The sequence below is a fragment of the Odocoileus virginianus genome, chromosome 26, assembly GCF_023699985.2.
Source record: "Odocoileus virginianus isolate 20LAN1187 ecotype Illinois chromosome 26, Ovbor_1.2, whole genome shotgun sequence".
Taxonomy (NCBI): Eukaryota; Metazoa; Chordata; class Mammalia; order Artiodactyla; family Cervidae; genus Odocoileus; species Odocoileus virginianus.
In genome coordinates, this window is record NC_069699.1 from 25,040,309 (window position 1) to 25,046,308 (window position 6,000).

The 6,000-nt window shown below is 42.0% G+C and overlaps 1 long non-coding RNA gene across 4 annotated transcripts in view; it reads right to left on the reverse strand.

The window, feature by feature from the left end:
- LOC110137481 (uncharacterized) overlaps positions 1-3,756 on the reverse strand; it is a 43,755-nt gene extending 39,999 nt beyond the window's left edge. For all 4 annotated transcript variants that reach the window (XR_011483681.1, XR_011483680.1, XR_011483682.1 and 1 more), the window contains exons 1-3: positions 3,660-3,756; positions 3,054-3,199; positions 1,037-1,142 (exon numbers count right to left, since the gene is read on the reverse strand). This is a non-coding gene — a long non-coding RNA (uncharacterized lncRNA). The remainder of the gene's footprint in view (positions 1-1,036; positions 1,143-3,053; positions 3,200-3,659) is intronic.
- Positions 3,757-6,000: the final 2,244 nt, after the last annotated feature.

Genomic DNA, 6,000 nt, shown 5'->3' on the forward strand with positions numbered 1-6,000 from the left:
AAAAGTGAAGCAAGAACTACAAACTCTGTTATTTTCCTTAAAATTCTTACTTATTGTCTCAGTGCCCTTTGATTGCAGGTAAGAAACTGGATTCTGGCTAATTTAGTCAGAAAAGGAATATACTGGTTGTATGAAGGGCAGCTCACAGAATCCAAAGAATACGAATGACATTGGGTGGGAATAGGAGATACACAGCCCTGAGAATGTGGTCCCAGAGACTCATTGAACATTTCAAGACATGAGCGTCCCAGGGAAAGACGTCCTGTGGTTTTTCCTTCTTTGCGCAGCTTCCCAAAGATTCAAATTCCAGAAGATAAATTCCGTTTGGCTGAACTTGCATTGGCTTCCCTGGGGGCTCAGATGGTAAAGAATCTGCCTGCAATGCAGGAGGCCCAGATTCAGTTCCTGGATTGGGAAGATCCTCTGGAGAAGGAAATGACAACCCGCTCCAGTATTCTTGCCTGGGAAATCCCATGGACAGAGGAGTCTGGCAGGCTACAGTCCATGTGGTCGCAAAGAGTTAGGCTTGACTGAGCGGTTGACCCACACTCACAAAAGGGTGGACAGGCACTCTTGATAGAGCTCTCACCAGGACAGCAATGGGTGTCTGTGACAATGGTCTTATCATTCTCCAAAAGGCAGCACGAATGTTGGTCAGCCCCCAGAATGGCCTTGCAATTCATTTTCTGATCTCATTGCATCCACTTAGCTTTTGTTTATAGTAGGGAATATTAGTTTATTCGTTAGTTTCTCATATAACTGCTAACTGGGTGAGAAAACTTATTCCTAATTGGAAACTATTTACTGAGAATCAGTAAGACAGTCTGAATAGCTCCCTTAAAAGAAAATATTCCGAAAGCTGTGGCTACACTGCCTTTCATGTGAGGACATAATGGTTAGGCAGTAGCGAATTGCACTGGTATTGTATCAAACAATAGGAACAAAACACTACCTTTTCTGGTCTATTAATAAACACCTTGCTGAGGAACACATTATTTCAAATATATGCAGTGATGGCCTGATGGCATGCCATTACCTTGAACATGAACTGTGAGGCAGGGGCTGTGAAGGCGTCCTCTCTTGGGACTCCCACACGGAGTTGACTGTTACTGGTTGTCTGGCCATCAGTTCCCGTCTAATTCCTGTAAGGACAGAAGACCTTAAAACAATAGGCTTGCACTGGGCTGTCATTTTAAAAAAGAAGCAGGTTACTGCCTCCTAATTTCTGCACAGTGGGTCGAGACAACTGCTGACAGTATAAAATGTTTTAAAAACAGTAGGACAGCCCGCAGATCAGTCAATCAGTCACCAGAATTTGCATGGTGTTCCTAGGGAGTAGCAATGTAGAGAGCTTTACAAAACAAACTAAGCTCCATGAAGACCAAACCCCAAAATCAACCCTTTCGACAGCATGGGTATCTATTCTGGTAAGCAGTCAGTCTAATTTCAGAGAAAGACATTATAAGAACTTGCTACCCACAACATTCTCTCCATAGTAAGTGTTTTATTAGAGGATTATAGGAAAGTACACAAAATAGTACAGTTTAAAAAAATCCCCCAGAATAAGGAATAAAACCCTCCACCTACAATTCTTGCTCCTCTTCTTCACCTTCATCACTTTCTCCTTCCCTTTCTACCCCTGCCTCCTGTTCTTCTTTCTCCTTCATCATTAGTGCCTTAAAAGAACTAGGTTTCACTCTATAACCCTCAGAACCTATGAAAAGACTCTGCCATTAAGCTACAAATTAACGGGGGGAAGTTGCCCATGACGTCCTAACCCAAAGTTAATTTTGTCAATCTGCTTACTAAGTGGGTGTTCTCTCTCTCTCTCCCTCTTTCCAACATCTGGAACTCTGCTGGGAAAATGACTTTCCCATATAGAAAAGAACATCTCGTAAATCGATGGAGTACCAAGCGGCAACAGTAGGATGTCAATAGTTTAACTGGAATCCTTAGTTCATGTGCAAACAGGGCAAAGAGTGCCTGTCCTTTTATAGGCTTCCCTGGCGGCTCAGAGAACCCACCTGCCGAAGCAGGAGACACAGGGGACCTGGGTTCGATCCCTGGGTCGGGGAGATCCCCTGGAGAAAGAAATGGCAACCCACTCCAGTGTTCTTGCTTGGGAAATCCCATGGACAGAGGAGCCTGGCGGGCTGCAGTCCATGGGGTCACAAAAGAGTCAAACACGACTTAGCGACTAAATAACAGCCTGTCCTGTTGCCTAAAACAAGGGTTGGCAAATTATGGCCCAAAGGCCAAATCTAGCCTGTTTAGTTTTATTGGAAGAAAGCCACGCTGATTTGCTTATGTATTGCCAATGGCTGATTTTACTCTGTTCCTGCAGAACTGAATCATTGCACCAAGGACCACGTGACCCTTTAGGCTGCAAATACTTATTACCTGGTCTTCTCCAGAAAAAGTTTGCCAACCTCTAGCCTAGACCTTTGCTAAGTGAATGGGAAAGAGCTCCTCTTACGTGTTAAAGAATGTGTCATCTTACTAGACTGGGAAGTTGATCACAGAGAAGATGTTTAGTTAATGGTGTAAGATAGAATTGAATAAATATCAAACTTGTGAAGTATTGATTGCATTTGTATAAATAATTCAGAAAGGAGGGCTTAGGCTGGTACCATTGCAGAAAACCGTGTGATGAAAATGGTCTTTATAGAGTGGGTGAGGTTTGAATTGGAAAATTTCAGAGCTGGAAAGCAGCTTTGAAGACATCTGATTTGGGGTTTCCCAGATACTGGGCTGTGGGCCAGTGTGAGCTTGTGATGGGTTTTCCCCCAATTACTGACAACAAGAGAAAAAAAAAAACACAAGTGGGTTACAAGTTTTAAGGTAGGGCTTTCCCCAGATCTATCCAACATGGACTGTCTCTTCTTATACCTGGTAAGCTTCATAAAACTAAATTTATTCAACCTAACCTAAAAGTCATCTCCTTCTTACATTTATGTAATATTTCCCTTTTGGAAACGACACAGAGAGTTGAGGGTGTGTGCTGGTGCTGCAATTATTTGTACTCTTCCTTGGCAGAAGAAAATTTGACAAACCTGGTGTTTTTCTCGGTCAATAATTTTTTTATGTTCCTTGTGCTGTGAAATCCAGGAGACTTGGAATTACGCAACAGAGTGGATGCTAGTCATCGCTTCAATATCTTCTATATTTGGCAATAGGCAAAATCCATGAGAAGAGAAAACTATGTAGATGGCAGAAAGAGAAATAAGTTTCAAATGGAGATTATGTTGATTCCTCCCAATTCAGGGCTATCACTCTGCATTTGACTTTTGCACCCAAAGCTCTTCAATGTTTTGAAACTTCCTCTTCCTCTGCAGAGCCTACCAGGGATTTTTTAGCTTTGGACTCAAGAGCCAGCATAGGCCACAGTGTACTAAGAAGGCTGGGATTCAGAGTCCAAAGCTCCCAGGAGGGAGGCAGTGGCATTCTCCTCCTGTGGAAAGCCTTGCAGTGTCCGTGGGACAGTTATTGTGGTTTTCAGAGCATCTCTCCTAAGGTGATTGCTCGAGTGCAAGAGAAGCCCGTCGGGCAGGTATCTGAGCAGCCCTAGCCTCACGGGAGCTGATACGCTCCACCTCTGCATCACAGGCAGAGTTTCCAGGATCTGCGCCAGGGCCCTGCCCAGTTGTCAGAGCACTCACCCCACTCAGGAGAGCCTGGAGCTATGACTCCCCATCAGATAGATATGCTTCTTCCAGTCTAAATGTAACCTTCCTGTATGGAGTCATTTCATTAACAACACTGCCTAGCAACAGTTGACACATTACCTTATGAGGTTACCAGGGGAACAGAGTAGAGAATTAACCAAAAGGTTAAGTTCTTATGAAGAAGGGGAAAAAGCTCTATTAACTCATTATCCATGATTGTCTTCTAAACTCTTAGAACAGCAGGTGATTAGGAGCATCTTTAAATCTCTCAAGTTATCAGAGAAATTGAACAACAAGCTATCCTATTCAGACAGGAAGGGGATATTGACTTTTTCAAGAAAGACCCCAGAGGTTCTGAGTCAATGTTATACTGTGAATAAAAAGCTATTTCAATAACCAGCACCTTCTTCTGGACATCTCTATCTAAATATCTCCTCTTCCTGGAAACCCCCCTTGAACATCTGTAAAGTGTATCCTTCTCAGCTATTCTCCATCACACCACATTTAAAAAAAATTTATTTATTTATTTTAATTGGAGGCTAATTACTTTACAATATAGTAATGGTTTTTGCCATACATTGACATGAATCAGCCATGGGTGTACATGTGTTCCCCATCCTGAACCCCCCTCCCACCTCCCTCCCCATCCCGTCCCTCTGGGTCATCCCAGTGCACCAGCCCTGAACACTTGTCTCATGCACCGAACCTGGACTGGCGATCTGTTTCACATATGATAATATACATGTTCCAATGCTATTGTCTCAAATCATCCCACCCTCACCTTCTCCCACAAAGCCCAAAAGTCTGTTTTTTATATCTGTGTCTCTTTTGCTGTCTCACATATAGGGTCATCATTACCATCTTTCTAAATTCCATATGCATATGTTAATATACTGTATTGGTGTTTTTCTTTCTGACTTACTTCACTCTGTATAATAGGCTCCAGTTTCATCCATCTCGTTAGAACTGATTCAAATGTGTTCTTTTTAATGGCTGAGTAATATTCCATTGTGTATATGTACCACAGCTTTCTTATCCATTAGTCTGCCAATGGACATCTAGGTTCCTTCCATGTCCTTGCTATTGTAAACAGTGCTGCGATGAACATTGGGGTACACGTATCTCTTTCAATTCCGGTTTCCTCGGTGTGTATGCCCAGCAGTGGGATTGCTGGGTGGTATGGCAGTTATATTTCCAGTTTTTCAAAGAATCTCCACACTGTTCTCCATAGTGGCTGTACTAGTTTGCATTCTCAACAGTGTAAGAGGGGTCCCTTTTCTCTGCACCGTCTCCAGCATTTATTGTTTGTAGACTTTTGGATAGCAGCCATTCTGACCAGTGTGAAATGGTACCTCATTGTGGTTTGGGTTTGCATTTCTCATTTCCTTCTCTAACCTTCCACTAAATGCTAACTTTAAAGGGTTCTATTTATTTCCCTTTGGGATTATCACCCTCACTAACACATTAGTCACTTTCTCTAAGGCATCTAATTTCATATCTAGAACATGGTGCATACTTCAAATGCATGTTCATCTCATGAAAGAATGGGCAGTGAAGCAAACAGAATGCACAGAGCTGTGAGTCCTCTCTGACATAAGGTGCATTTTACAGTTGTATTCTGAATATTTCTCTTGCTTCACTGGAAGAACAAAGGTTAAGATTCATGTGGTTTGATCTTTTTCCCCTAAAACTTACATCTAGATCTCTCATTATATCTGCCCCAGAGGTCTGACAAAAAGTCCATAGGAAGCCTTCCTAACCACATTCTAAACAGCTGCAGGTTTCATTTAAATGCCCTTTCAAATGCAGAAGGAACACAGTCTGGCTTCCTGTGGCATTCCTTTGGGACCAGTCAGCTCTGATTCTCATTAGCATCCCTGGAGGTTAAACAAGATGAGTTTGGCACAGAGAGCAAGGACTGCTTCTCTGTTTCCATACAGATCACTTTGATAAGCCCCAACCTCAAACTTCAGCCAAACTAGAAGTAGAAGGAAGAGATTATTTCCCCTTTGACCCAGGGGAAAACAAGTTCTTCAATAAGATGTAAAAATCAAGGGTTTACTTAAAAAACAACTCACAATATAAGAAAAGGAAAATGTTTTCCTAAAAAAAAAAACTTTATAATATAACTTACCTTTTCAGGCAAATTCATAAAAGGGAGGAATTCTGAGAAAACATTAAAGAAAAATTCCCCTCTTGCACATTCCTGTGCTAGTTGATATCATAGCAGCTGGTTCTTTGATGATGTTCTTTTACTAATAAATTTTTCAGCTGGAAAGAGAAATTGGCTTCCCAAAATGAGCATCAGCTCTGGATTTTTGTGGTTAGAATTTTG